Genomic DNA, 16,832 nt, shown 5'->3' on the forward strand with positions numbered 1-16,832 from the left:
CCCACAGCCCTAAATTTCACCCTAAAACCAACCCTTACCCTAACCCAAACCTGAAACTTAAACCTAGCCCCAACCCTACAACCTACCCTAATCAGAAGCCTAACCCCAACCCCAACACCAACCTTAATCCCAGCCCTCAAATTTATACCAAACCTACACCCAACTGCACCCCTAATTTCAGACTAACACCAACCTTAATCATAAACCTAACCCTTACCTGAACCCTAAACCTAACCCCAACCCTACAACCTACCCTCATCAGAAGCCTAACCCCAACCGCAACACCAACCGTAATCCCAGCCCTCAAATTTATACCAAACCTACACTCAACTGCACCCCTAAATTTCACACTAACACCAACCTGAACCATAACCCTAACTCTTACCTGAACCGTAACCCTACCCCAAAACTACCACCAACCCTAACTCAAACCTTAACCCCAACCCCAACATCAACCCTAAACACAACCATCCACTTTATACCAACCCTACACCCAACTGCAGCCCTAAACTTAACCCTAACATGAAGCCTAACCCTAAACCTAATCCTAACCCAAACCCCAATGCAAAGATGAACCCTAACCCAATCCTCAACACTCACCCTGAACCCAAACCTCCACTTTATACCAACCCTACACCCAAACGCAGTCCTAAACATAACCCCAACACCAACCCTAAACCTAAACCAAATCCTAATCCTAACCCAGCATCAACCCAAACACCAACACTAACAAGAACCCTAACCCCATCCCCAAACCATCCCTAAACCCAAACCTCCAGTTTGTACCAACCTTACATTCAATTGCAGCCCTAAAATTCACACTAACCCCAACCCTAACCCTAACCCCAAACAAAACCCTAACCCTAGACCCATCGCTATCACCAACCCAAACCCAAAACCTAACCCCAACCCTAACACCAACCCTAAACCCAACCATCAAATTTACACCAACCCTAAACCAAAACACAGCCATATACTTAATCCTAACTCAAACCCTAACCCTTAACCTAACCTTAACTCTAGCCCCAACCCAAACACAAACACTTGCCCGAAACTTAACCTCAACCACATCAATGCTAAAACCAATCCCCAACTTTATAACAACACTACATCCAAACGCAGTCCTAAACGTAACCCTATCACCAACCCTAACCCTATTCCTAAACCTTACCCTAGACCTAGTCCCAACACAAACATCAATGCTAACCCGAAAACTAATCCCAACCCCAACACAAACCCTATACCCATCCTCAACTTTATACCAACCCTACACCAAACCGCTGCCCAAAACTTCACCCAAACACCAACCCTAATCCTAAACCTAACCCTAACCTGAACCCTAACCCTAGTCCCAACACTACCACCAACCCCAACCCAAACCCTAACTCCAACCCCAACACTATCTTTAAACACAACCCTCAAATTTATGCCAAACCAGCACTGATCCGCAGCCCTAATCTTCACCCTAACACCAACCCTAACCATAACACAAACCCTAACTGAACCAAAACCCTAGACCCAACCCTATCACAAACCCTAACCTGAAGCCTCATCCCAAACACAACACAAACCCTAAACACAACCCTGAAATTTACACCAACCCTAAAAACAACCCTCAACTTTACACCAACCCTACATGCAACCGTAGCTGTACACTTAATCCTAACATGAACTCTAACCCTAACCCTAACCCTAACATTAACTGTAGCCCCAACCAAAACACCAATGATAACGGCAGGCCTAACCCCAACCAAAACACCAACCCTAACCAAATCCCTCAAGTTTATACCATCCCTACACCCAACCACAGCCCTTAACTTATCCCTAACACCATCCTTAACCCTAAACCTCACCCTAACCAAAACCCTAACCCCAACCCAAAGACCAGAGGTAAACTGAACCCTTACTCCAACCCCCAAACCAACCCTAAACCTAACCCTCAAGTTTATACCAACCTTACACCCCTCCACAGCCCTCCACTTCACTCCAACACCAACCTTAACCCTAACCTGAATGATAAACCAAGTCCCAACCCTTCCACTGACCTTAACCCAAACCCTTCCCCTAACTCCAACAACAACTCTAAACACAACCTTCAACTTTATACCAACACTACACCCTACCAGACCCTGAAACTTCACCCTAACACCAATCTTAATCCTATTACTATCTGAACCTGAACCCTAACTCTACACAAACCCTACCACCAACCCTCACCTGAACCCTAACCCCAAACACAACATGAACCCAAAACACAACCCTCACATTTCTAACAGCCCTACACACAACTGCAGCCCTAAACTTAACCCTAACACCAACCCTAACCCTAACCCTAAACCTAAACCTAACCCTAAACCTTGCTCCAACCCTACCACCAACCCTAACCTGGAAATTAACCCCACACCCAACACCAACCCTAAACACAACCATCAACTTTATGCCAACCCTACACCCAACTGCAGCCCTAAACTTAACCTTAACACCAAGCCTAACCCTAACCCTAAACTTTACACTAAACCAAGCACCAACCCAAAGACCAACGCAAACACGAATCCTAATCTCAACCCTAAAACCCACCCTAAACCCAACCCTCCACATTATTACAATCCTACATCCAACCTCAGCCCTAAATTTAACCCTAATGCCAACCTTAACCCTAACCCGAATCCAAACCCTAACTCTACACCCACCCAAACACCAACATTAACAAGAATCCTAATCCTACTCTCAACAACCCTAAAACCAACCCTCAAATTTATACTAATCCTACACCCCACCATAGCCATACACTTCACACTAATACCAACCCTAACCCTAAACCAAATCCTAACCTGAACCCTAACACTAGACCCAACTGTATCATCAACCCAAACCCTAATCTACCCCGAAACAAAACACCAACCATAAACCCAACCCTCAACTTGACACAAACCCTACACCCAACTGTAACCTTATACTTAATCTTAACACGAACCCCAACCCTAACCCTAACCCTAACCATAGCCCCAACCCAAACACGAACACTTACACGAACCTTAACCCCAACCACAACATCAACCCAAAAACCAAACCCCAACTTTATACCAACCCTACACCCAACCACACCCCTAAACTTAACCCTAACACTAACCCTAACCCTAACACTAACACTAACCCTAAACCTAGCCCCAACCCAAACACCAACACTAAACCTAACCTTAACCCCAACACCAACACCAACCCTATACCCAACCCTCAAATTTATACCAATCCTAAACCAAACCACAGCACTAAACTTCACCTTAACACAAACCATAAATCTAACCCTAACCCTAACCTGAACACTTACCCTAGCCCCAACTCTACCACCAACCCTAACCCAAAACCTAACCTCAACCTCAAGACCAACCCTAAACCCAACCCTCAAATTTATACCACTACACCCAACCGCAGTACAAAACATTACCTTAAAATCAACCTTTATCCTAACCCTAACCCAAACCTGAACCCTAACCTTAGCCTTCACCCTAACACAAACCTTAATCCTTAAGCTAACCCTGTACTGAACCCTAAGTCTTCCCCAACCCTACCACCAACCCTAATCTGAGCCCTAACCCAACCCCAACCCCAACCATAGACACAACCCTCAACTTTATATCAACCCTACACCCAGCCACAGCCTAAACTTCACCGTAACACCAACATTAATCCTATCCTTAACTGTAACCTGAAGCCTAACCCTCCCTCAATCCTAAAACCAACCCTAACCAGAACCCTAACCACAACCACAACACCAACACTAACTCTCACCCATGGCTTTACACCAATGCTTCACTGAATTGCAACCCTTAACCATAACATCAACACTAACCCTAACACAAAACCTAACCCTAACCCTAGCCCCAATCCAAACACCAACACTAACACAAACCCTAACCCCAACCCCAACACCAACATATAACAAACCCTCAGCTTTACACCAACCCTAAACCCAACTGCAGCCCTAACTTAACACCAACACCAACCTTTACACTAATCCTAACCTGAACCTGAAACCAAACCCTAAATCTAGCCCCAATAAAAACACCAATGCTAACCCAAACCCTAACCCCAACTCCAACACCAAACCTAAACTCAATGCTCAACTTTGTACCAACCCTACACCCAACTGCAGCCATAAACTTAACTCTAACACAAACCTTAGTCCTAATGCTAACCCTAACCCTAAACCTAGCCCCATCCCAAACACCAATGCTATCATGAACCCTTTCCCCAATCACCACAACAACCCTTTAACTACCCTCAACTTTATACAAATTTTACAATCAACCAGAGTACTAAACTTCACCCTAACACCAACCGTAGCCCTAACCATAACCCTAACTTGAACCTTAACCCTAGCCCCAACCCTACCACCAGTCAGAAACTGAATCCTAAACCCCAAACCAACACCAACCCTAAACCCAACTCTCAACATTTTACCAACCCTACACCCAATTGCAGCCCTAAACCTAAAAGTAACCCAAACCCTAACCTTAAATCAAATGCTAACCCCTACCTGAACCCAAACACCAATGTTAACATTAAGCCTAACTCCAACCCCAACACCAACCCTAAACCCATCCCTCAACTTTATATGAACCCTAAACTGAACTGCAGCCCTAAATTTCACCCTAACACCAATTTTAACACTAACTCTAACCCTAACCTGAACACTAACCTTAGCCCCAACCCTTCCATCTACCCTAACCTGAGCCCTAACCTCAACCGCAACACTAGCCCTAAACACTACCCTCAATTTTATATCAACCCTACACCCAAATGCAGCCCTAAACCTAACCCTAACCCCAACAATGACCCTTACCTTAACCCTAACCATAACCCTAATCCTGACACTTAGCTAGCCTTAACATAATATGGGTCAGAAACTGAGTAATGTAATTGGTCCATAGTAGACCATACATATTTTTAGGTCAAAAATGGCATTGTCCAACATATCTCACCTTATTCTTGCTGATAAAAGTCTATGAACGGGTTTGGAGAACTGAGTGACATTCTGACTCCATTTATTTGGATACACTTCTTGTGTGAAAACTAGCATTTAAACAGAAAACTCAACAATTGCTATGCAAATCCCTTACCTAATACTGTTTTGAATGCTAAGGGACTGATTAGATCCATTCACTTCCATGCAATTTTTGGACTGAAAGTAATTGCTGCAGAGAACACTATTCTTAACCTAACCAAAACTTAACACTAGCACACCCTGTAAATGTACAACAAGCTCAAGACCGCCACCCACACTAACCTACGTGAAGCTTCTCACCAATCTTAATCCCACCCAAAGCATAATCCAAATCCTAATCCTAGCCTAAGCTGTATGCTAACCCACAATGATACACTAATGTTTGGCCAACCTTAACCCTGAACTTAACACTGAGCCTACCACTAACGTGAATATAATCTGTTTCAAAAACCAAATAATAATAACATCTGCACACATTTTCAAGCTTTTTTTCATGGAAAGCACCATTGTAAAGTAATCTTTCCAAGTTAAATAGGAGACCAGATTGTAATTGTGTTTTGAGAGCTCATTGACTTACCAGCTCCATTCACTTTCAAGCAATTTTGTCAGTGAAAAACAGCATTTCTGTGGATCACTCACCTAGAGCAATGCAAACCATTACCTAAACCTGTTTTGAAAGCTTAGGATGGCCCTGGTTCCATGTACTGGCATAAGATTTCTTCCTAAAACTGCAATATTTCAGAGAATCATCACTTTAACTTGATTTAAACATGACACTAATGAAATCAGAAACACAAACAGAAACCACAAAGAACAAACCAGCACAAATCCCAACCTCCAAACACTGTCCCAAAATCGACCCCAAGCCTAACTTCCGCCCAAACCCTCACACTAAACAAAACTACAAATGTAGCCCTGAGCCTTAAACCAACTCTACCACCAAGCATAACCTGAACCCTAAACCCAATCCCAATACCCCCTAAACCAGTCCCTCAATCTTATATCAACCCTACATGCAATCACAGCCTTAAACTTAACCCTAAAACAAACCCTAACTCTAACCCTAATCATTACCCTAAAACCAAACCTCACCCTACCACTAACCATACCCCTCGCCCCAACACTTACACTAACCTTAAACATAACCCTCAATTTATACCAACCCTACACCGAACTGCAGCCCTAAATTTAATCCTATAACCAACACTAACCCTAACCCTAGCCACAACCTAAACACCAATGCAAACCTGGACCCTAACCCAAACAACAACATCAACCCTAAACACAATCCTCATATTTATAACTACCCAACACCCAACCACAGCCCTAAACTTAAATCGAACACCAACCCTAATACTAACTGTAACCCTAACATTGAACCTAGCCACAACCCAAACACCAACGCTGATCTGAACCCATACCCCAACCTCAACATCAACCCTAAAGCCAATCCTCAACTTTATACCAATGCTACACCCAACCACAGCCCTAAACTTCACCCTAACACCAAACCTATCCTAACCCTAACTTGAACCCTAACCCTAGATCCAACCCTATCACCAACCCTAATCCGAACGCTAACTCAACCCCAACACCAACCCAAACCCAAACCACAACTTTATACCAACCCTACACACAACTGCAGCCATATATTTAACCCTAACACCAACCATAACCCTTACCCTAAACCTAAACTTAACCCTAGACCCAAGGCAAATGCCAATTCTAACCTCAACCCTAAGCCCAAGCACAACACCACTCCTAACCTTGACACTCAACTTTATACCAACTTTAAATCCAAGCCCAGCAATAAACTTAACCCTCACACCAACCCTAACCCCAACCCCAACACAAAACCTAAACCCAATCCACAAATTTATACCAACCCTACACCCAACCACAGCGCTAAACTTAACACGAACACCAACCTTAAACCTAACACTAACCCTAACCCTAAATCTAGCCCCAACCCAAATCCCAGCACTAACCCGAATCCTAAACCCCACAACACAAACCCTAGACCCAACCCTCAACTTCATACCAACCCTACATGCAACTGAAGCCCTAAACTTCACCCTAACAACAACCGTAGCCTAACCTTAACCCTAACCCTAACCCTAACCTGAATGCTAAACCTAGACACAACCCTACCACCAATCCAAACCCGAACCCTAACCCCAAGCCTAACACCTACCCTAAACCAACCCTCAACTTTATAACAACCCTACACCCAACTGCAGCCCTATACTTAACCCTAAAATCAACCCTAAACCTAACTCTAACCCAAACCCTAACCCTAGCCTCAACCCAAACACCAATGCTAACACGAACCATAGCCCCAAACACAACACGAACCCTAAACCCAAACCTCAACTTTATTCCAACCCTACACCCAACTGGAGCCCTAACCTGGATCCTAACACTACCTCTAACCCTAACCCTACCCCTATCCCCAACCCAAATACCAACACTAACATGAACATTAAACTCAACCACAACACCAATTTTTTAAACCAACCCTCAACTTTATACCAATTCTACACCCAACCACAGATGTAAACATAATCCTAAAACCCACCCTAAACCTAATCCTAACCCTAACCTGAATCCTAACCCTTGACAAAACCTTAACACCTATCCTAACTCAAACCCTAAGCCCAAGCCCAACACCAAACCTAAACCCAACCCTCAACTTTATACCAACCCCACACCCAACTGCAGCCCTAAACTTCACCCTAACAGCAATCCTAACCCTAACCTGAAACCTAACCCTAGATCCAAACCTATCACCAACCCTAACTTGCAACCTAATTTCAACACCAACACTAACCCATAACCCAACCCTCAACTTTACACCCACCCTACATCCAACTGCAGCCCTATTTTTAATTTTAACATGAACCCTAACCCTACCCTCACCCTAACCCTAACCCTAGCCCCAACCCAAACACCAGTGCCAACCCAAGCCCTAATCCCAACACCCACCCCAACCCTAAACCCAACCCTCAACTTTATACCACCCCTACACACAACCACAGCCTTAAACTTAACCTTAACATGAAACCTAACCCTAACCCTGACCCTAACCCTAGACCCAACCCAAACACCAATCCTAACATGAACACTAATCCCAATGCCAACACGAAACCTAAACCCAACCCTAAGCTTTATACCAACCATACAACCAACTGTAGCACTGAATTTAACCCTAACACCAAAACTAAACCTAACCCTAACCCTTGCCCTAACCCTAGCACCAACCCAAACACCAATGCTAGCATGAATCCTAACACCAAACCAGACACCAACTCTAAACCCAACCCTTAGGTTTATACCAACCCTACAACCTAAAGAAGCCCTAAACTTCACCCTAATACCAACCTTAACACTAACCCTAACACTCATCAGAACCCAAAATCTAGCCCCAACTCTACCATCAACCCTAACCTGAAACCTAACCCCAACCCCAACACCAGACCTGAACACTACCCTCAAATTTATACCAACTTTACACTCTAAAGCAGCCCTAAACCTAATCCAAAACACAAAGCTAGCACTTACCCTAAGCTAAACCTAACCCTGACACAAAGCCAGCCATAACATAATTTGAGTCAGAAACTGAGTAATGTACTTGGTCCACATGCGATCATACATATTTTTAGGTCAAAACGCCATTGTCAAACATATCTCACCTTATTATTACTGAAAAATGTCTGTGAACGGGTTTGGAGAACTCAGTGGCATTCAGGCTCTATTCATTCATATACACATCTCACATGAAAGCTAGCATTTTCACAGAAAATGCAACAATTGCCAAGCAAATCCCATACCTAATATTATTTTGAATGCTAAGGGACTTATTGGATCTATTCATTTCCATGCACTTTTTGACTGAAAGTAATTTCTTCAGAGAACACTACCCTTAACCTAACCTAAACTTTACACTAGCACACCCTGTAAATGAACAACAACCTCAGAACCAACAACCAACACAAACTACGTGAAGCTTCTCATCAATCTTAATCCCACCCCAAGCAGAATTCAAATCCTAATACTAGCCTAAGCCCAACTCTAACTCACAATGAAACACTAATGTTTGCCCAACCTTAACCCTGAAACTAACCCTGAACCTAACACTAACACAAATATAATTTGTTTCAAAAACCGAGTAATAATAACATCTACATACATCTCCAAGCATTTTTTCATGGGGAACACCATTGCAAAGTAATGTTTCCCAGTTAAATAGGAGACCAGTTTGTAAATGTGTTTTGAGAGCTCATTGACTTACCAGCTCCATTCACTTTCAAGCAATTTTTTGGAGAAAAACAGCATTTCTGTGGAGCACTCACCTATAGTAAGGCAAACCATTACCTAAACCTGCTTTGAAAACTTAGAATGGTCCACGTTCCATTCACTAGAATAAGATTTCATCCTAAAATTGCAAAATTTCAGAGAACCCTCACTTTAACTTGATTTAAACATGACACTAATGGAACCGGAAATACTACCAGAAACCAAAACCCCAAAGAACCCATACCAGCACAAATCCTAATCTCCAAACACTGCCCCAAAATCAACCCCAAGCCTAACTTCAACCCAAACTCTCACACCAAAACGAACCATAAACCTAACCCTAAACCAAGACCCAACTCTACCACCAAAGTTAACCTGAACCTTAAACCCAACACCAACACCAAACCCAAACCCAACCCTCAACTTTATACCAACTGTACACCCACCCACAGCCCTAACTTAACCATAAAACCAACTCTAACTCTCACCCAAACCCTAGCCCCAACCCAAACACCAATGCTCACATGAACCGTAACCCCAACCACAACACCAACCTTAAAAACAACCCTTAAATTTGTACAAACCCTACACCCAACTACAGCCATAAAATTAACCCTAACACCAACCCTTACCTTAACTCTAACACTAACCCTGAACCTAGCATCACCCCATAAACCAATGCTAAACCAAACTCTAGCCCCAACCACAACACCAACCCTAAACCCAATCCTCAACTTTATACCAATTCTACACCCAACAGGAGCACTAAACTGCACCCTAACTCCAACCCTCACCCACACCCTAACCCAAACCTGAACCCCAACCCTAGCCCCAACCCTACCACCAACTCTAACTAGAACCCAAACCCAACCACAACACCAACTCTAAACCTAACCCTCAACTTTGTACCAACCCTATATACAACCACAGCCATAAATTTAACCCTAACACCAACCTTAATTCTAACGCTAACCCTAACCCTAAACCTAGCCTCAACCCAAACACCAATGCTATCACAAAACCTAATCCCAACCACTACAACACCCTAAAATCAACCCTCAACTTTATGCAAGCCCTACACCCAACTGCAAGCCTATACTTAACATTAACACTAACCCTAACCCTAACTCAATCAAGCCTCACACCAAACACCAACGCTAACATTAACTCTAACCCCAACACCAACACCAACCCTAAACCCAATCCAACCCACAGACTTTATACCAACCCTACAACCAACTTGAGTACTAAATTTCACCCTAACACCAATCCTAACCCTATATATAACCCTACCCTGAATCTTAACCCTAGCCCCAACACCAACATCAGCCGTATCATGAACCTTAACCCCAAAACCAACACCAATCTTATACCCAACTCTCAGCATTTTACAAACCCTACACCCAACCACAGTCCTAAATCTAACAGTAACCCAAACCCTATCCCTAAATTGAATCCTAACCCTTACCTCAACCCAGACACCAACGCTAACATGAAATCTAACTACAACCCCAACAACAACCCTAAACCAATCTCTCAACTTTATACAAACCATAAACTGAACTGTAATCTTAAATTTAACCCTTACACCAAACTTAACACTAACTCTAACCCTAACCCTAACCCAAAATTTAAACCTTGCCCCCACCCTACCACCAACCCTAACCCGAGCCCTAACCCCAACCAAAATACCAGCCCTAAACACTACCCTCAACTTTATAGCAACCCTACACCAAAACACAATGCAAAACCTACCTTAACACAAAACCTAACCCTAACCCTAACACTAACCATAAACCTAACCCTGACAGTGAGCAAGCCTTAATATAGTTTGGTTCAGAAACTGAGTAATGTGCTTGGTCCACACGTGACCATACATATTTTTAAGTTAAAACGGCATTGTCCAACATATCTCACCTTATTCTTGCTGAAAAAGTTTGTGAACGGGTTTGGAAAACTGAGTGACATTCTGCCTCCATTCATTTGGATACACGTCTTGCATGAAAGCTAGCATTTTCACAGAAATCTCAAAAATTGCAATGGAAATACCTTACCTAATACTGTTTTGAAGGCTAAGGGACTTATTGGAGCCATTCATTTCCATGCATGTTTTGAACTGAAAGTAATTTCTTCAGAGAACTCTATACTAAACCAAACCTAAATCTAACACTAGCACACCACACAAATGTACAACACCCTCAAGACCAACACCCAACACAAACATACAAGAAACTTCTCACCAAACTTGATCCCACCCTAAGCAGCATCCAAATCCTAACCCTAGCCTAAGCCGAAGTCTAACCCACAATAAAACACTAATTTTTGCCTAACCTTAACCCTGAACCTGACACTGAGCCATACACTAACATGAATAAAATGTATTTCCAAAACAGAGTAATAATAACATTTGCACACATTTTCAAGCTTTTGTTCATGGAAAACACCATTGCAAAATAATGTTTTCCACTTAAATAGGAGACCATTTTGAAAATGTGTGTTGAGAGCTCATTGACTTTCCAGCTCCCTTCACTTTCAAGCAATTTTGTTGGAGAAAAACAACATTTCTGCAGTGCAATCACCTACAGCAATGCAGACCATTACTTAATCTGTTTGAAAACATAGAATAGCCCTGGGTCCATTTACTGGCATAAGATTTCTTCCAAAAACTGCAATATTTCAGAGAACCCTCACTTTAACTTGATATTAACGTCACACTAACGAAACCAGAAACACAAACACAAACCAAAACTACAAAGAAACCACCAGCACAAATCCCAACCTCCAAATACTGTCCCAAAACCGACCCCAAGACTAACTTAAACCCAAACTCTCACACTAAACCTAACCATAAACCTAACCCTTAACCTAGACCCAATTCTAACACCAACCCTAACCCAAATCCTAACTCCAACGCCAACACCAACCCTAAACCCAACCCTCAACTTTATACCAACCCTACATCCTACCACAGCCCTAAACTTCACCCTAACACCAACCCTTAGGCAAACTTAACCCTAAACTGAACCCTAACCCTAGACCCAACCCTACCACCAACCCTAACCCGAACCCTAACACCAACACCAACACCAACCCTACACCCAACCCTCAACTTTATACCAACCTTGCACCCAATCGTAGGCCTAAACTTCACCCTAACACCAAACCTAAACCTAACCCTAATCCTAAACCTAGTCCCAAGCCAAACACCAACACTAACCCATTCCCTAAACCCAACTCCAACACAAATGGTAAACCCAACCCACAACTTTATACTAACCAACACTGTGCTGGTTTGAAAGGGAGCATGCCCCCTAAGAAAAGCCATGTTTTAATATAAATCCCATTTCATAAAGGTAGAATAATCTCTATTCAATACTGTATGTTTGAAACTGTAATAAGATCATCTCCCTGGATGATGTGATTTAGTCAAGAATGGTTGTTAAACTGGATTAGGGGATGACATGTCTCCACCCATTTGGGTAGGTCTTGATTGGTTTATTGGAGTCCTATAAAAGAGGAAATATTTTGGAGAATGAGAGATTCAGAGAGAGCAGAGAATGCTGCAGCACCATGATGCAGAGAGTCCACCAGCCAGTGACCTTTGGAAATGAAGAAGGAAAACACCTCCTGGGGAGTTTCATGAAACCGGAAACCAGGAAAGAAAGCTAGCAGATGACACTGTATTCACCATGTGCCCTTCCAGCTGGGAGAGAAGCTCTGACTTTGTTCACCATGTGCCTTCTCACTTGAGAGAGAAACCCTGAACTTCATTGGCCTTCTTGAACCAAGGTTTCTTTCCCTGGATGCCTTACATTGGACATTTCTATAGACTTGTTTTAATTGAGACATTTTCTCAGCCTTAGAACTGTAAACCAGCAACTCATTAAATTCTCCCTTTTAAAAGCCATTCCATTTCTGGTATATTGCATTTCAGCAGCTAGCAAACTAGAACAAACACCAAACCGCAATTCTAAACTTCACCCTAGCACCAAGCCTAACCCTAATACTAACCCTATCCTGAACCCTTACTCTAGCCCCAACACTACCACAAACTATAAACCAAAACCTTACCCCAAACTCAGCTCCAACCCTAAACCCAACCCTCAAATTTATACCAACCCTACACCCAACTGCAGCCCTAGACTTAACTCTAACACCAACCCAAACTGTAACACAATTGCTAAATCTAGCTCCAACCCAAAAGCTACTGCTAACCCGAATCCTAACCCCTATCCCAACACCAACCCTAGAACCAACCCTTAACTTTATATGAATGGTACACCATACTGGAGGTGTAAACTTCACCTTAACACCAACCCCAAGCCTTACACTAACCCTAAATTGAACGCTAACCCTAGCCCCAACCCTATCACCAACCTTAATCCAAACCCTAACCCCAACCCCAACACCAACCTTAAACCCAGCTCTCAACTTTGTACCAAACCAACACCCCACATCAGCCCAAAACTTAACCCTAACACAACCTTAACAATTGCCCATACCCTAACACGAACCCTAACCCTAGCCCCAACCCTCTCACCAACCGTAACCCAGATCCTAACCCACAACACGAGCCCTAAATCTTACCCTCAACTTTATAGCACCTCTACACCCAAACACAGCCTTTAACCTAACCCTAACCCCAACCCTAACCCTAACCCAAACCCTAACCTTAATACTAATCCTGACACTGAGGTAGCCTTAACATCATTTGGTTCAGAAATTGAGTAATGAACTTGGTCCACCCGCGACCATTCATATTTTTAGGTTAAAATGGCATTGTCCAACATATATCACATTATTCTTGCTGAAAATGTCTGTGAACGGGTTTGGAGAACTGAATGACATTATGGCTCCATTCATTGGGATACACATCTTGCGTGTAAGGTAGCATTTTCACAGAAAACTCAACAACTGCTATGCAAATTCCTTACCTAATAGTGTTTTGAAGGCAAAGCACTTATTGGATCCATTCACTTCCATGCTTGTTTTGTACTGAAAGTAATTTCTTCAGAGAACACTATACTTAATCTAACCTAAACCTAACATTAGCACACCCCATAAAAGTGTAACAACCTCAAGACCAACACCCAACACCTAGGTGAAGCATCTCACCAATGTTAATCCCACCATAAGCAGAATCCAAATCCTAACGCTAACCTAAGACCAAATGTAGCCCACAACCAAACACTAATGTTTGCCCCACCTTAACACTGAACCTAACACTGAGCCTAACACTAACATGAATATAATCTGTCTCAAAAATCGAGTAACAATAACATCTGGAAATATTTCTAAGCATTTCCTAATGGAAAACAACATTGCAAAGTAATGTTTCCCACTTAAATAGGCGAACAGTTTGTATATGTGATTTGAGAGCTCATTGACTTGCCAGCTCCATTCACTTTCAAGCAATTCTGTCAGAGAAGAACAGCATTTCTGCAGAGCACTCAGTTTAAGCAATTCAAACCATTACCTAAACCTGTTTGGAAAACTTAGAATGGTCTGGGTTCCATTCACTGGCTTAAGATTTTTTCTTAAAACTACAATATTTCAGAGAACCCTCTCTTTAATTTGATTTAAATTAAATCAAACTAAATGAAACAAGACATGATATTAACAAAACAAGAAAAGCAAACACAATCTGAAACCCCAAAGGACCCATACCAGCACAAATTCCAAACTCCAACCACTCTCCCAAAATCGATCCAAAGCCTAACTTCAACCCAAACCCTCACACTAAGACAAACCCTAAACCTAACCCTAGACCTAGACCCAACTTACCACCAACTCTAACCCAAACACCAACCCCAAACCCAACACCAAACCAAAAACCCAGTCCTCAAATTTTTACAAACCCTACACCCAACCATAGAACTATACTTAACCCTGAAACCAACCCTACCCCTACCCCTAACCCTGCCTTAGCCCCAACACAAAAACCAATGACCACACAAACCCTATGCCCAACCACAACACTGAAACTAAACCAAACACTCAACTTTATATCAACCATACACCTACCCACAGCCCTAAACATAACCCTAACACCAACCTTAACACAAACCCTAACCCTAACCCTATCCCTAACCCTAGACCCAACATTACCATCGACCCTAACCCAAGCCTTATCCCCAACCCCAACACCAGCCCTTAACAATATCTTCAACTTTATACAAACCTTACACTCAAACGAAGTCCTAAACTTAACCCTAAACTCAACCTTAACCCTAACACTAACAGTAGCACTAACCCTGACAGTGAGTTTGCCTTAGATAATTTGGGTCAGAAACTAAGTGGTGTACTTGGTCCACACATGACCATACATATTTTAAGGTTAAAATGGCATTGTTCAAGATATCTCACCTTATTCTCACTGAAAAAATTCTTTGAATGTCTTTGGAGAACTGAGTGACATTAATTTGGATACATAATTGGCTTGAAAGCTTGCATTTTCACAGAAAACTCAACAATTGCAATGCAAATCCCTTACTTAATACTGTTTTGAAGGCCAAGGGACTTATTTGTTCCATTCACTTACATGCTTGTTTTGGACTGAAAGTAATTTCTTCAGAGAACACTATACTTAACCTAACATAACCCTAAAACTAGCACAACTGGTATACGTTCAACAACCTCAAGACCAACACCCAACACAAACCTACATGAAGCTTCTCACCAATCTTAATCCCACCAAAAACAAAATCTAAATCCTAACATTAGCCTAAGCTGAAATCTAACCCACAAACACTAATGTCTGCCATACCTTAACCCTGAAATTAACAATGAGCCTAACACTAACATGAATATAATCTATTTCAAAAACTGAATAACAATACCATCTGTACACATTTCCAAGCAGTTTTCCACGGAAAACACCTTTGCAAAGTAATGTTTCCCACTTAAATAGGAGACCAGTTTGTAAATGTGTTTTGAGAGCTCATTGACTTACAAGCTCCATTTACTTTCAAGCAATTTTCTCAGAGAAAATAGCATTGCTGTGGATCGAGTGATCCACTTGATATCACCTACAGCAATACAAAACATTACCTGAACCTGTTTTTAAAACTTAGAATGGTCCTGGTTCCATTCACCTGCATATGATTTTTCATAAAAGTTCAATGTTTCAGAGAACCGTCACTTTAACTTCATCTAAACATGACACCAACAAAACCGGAAACACAAACACAAGCCAAAACCCCAAGGAACACACACCAGGACAAATCACAACCTCCAAACACTGTCCCAAAATCAACAACAAGCCTAACTTCAACCCAAACCCTCCCATTAACTTAACCATAAACCTAACCTTAACCTAGACCCAACTGTACCACAAACCCTAAATCAAACCCTAACCTGAACCCCAACACCAACCCTAAATCCATCCCTCAAATTTATATCAACCTTACAGACAACAGAAGCCCTAAACTTAACCTTAAAACTAAGCCAAACCATAGCCATAACCCTAGCCCCAACCCAAAGACCAATGCTCACAAGAACACTAACCACAACACCAACCCAAAACCCAACC

The 16,832-nt window shown here is 42.4% G+C and overlaps 1 long non-coding RNA gene across 1 annotated transcript in view; it reads right to left on the bottom strand.

Moving 5' to 3' along the window:
- The window catches only part of LOC143650886 (uncharacterized), a 126,809-nt gene that overhangs the window by 61,867 nt on the left and 48,110 nt on the right, over positions 1–16,832 (bottom strand). The gene's annotated exons all lie outside the window — the stretch shown is intronic.

Source organism: Tamandua tetradactyla, chromosome 11, assembly GCF_023851605.1.
Source record: "Tamandua tetradactyla isolate mTamTet1 chromosome 11, mTamTet1.pri, whole genome shotgun sequence".
In the NCBI taxonomy this organism is placed as follows: Eukaryota; Metazoa; Chordata; class Mammalia; order Pilosa; family Myrmecophagidae; genus Tamandua; species Tamandua tetradactyla.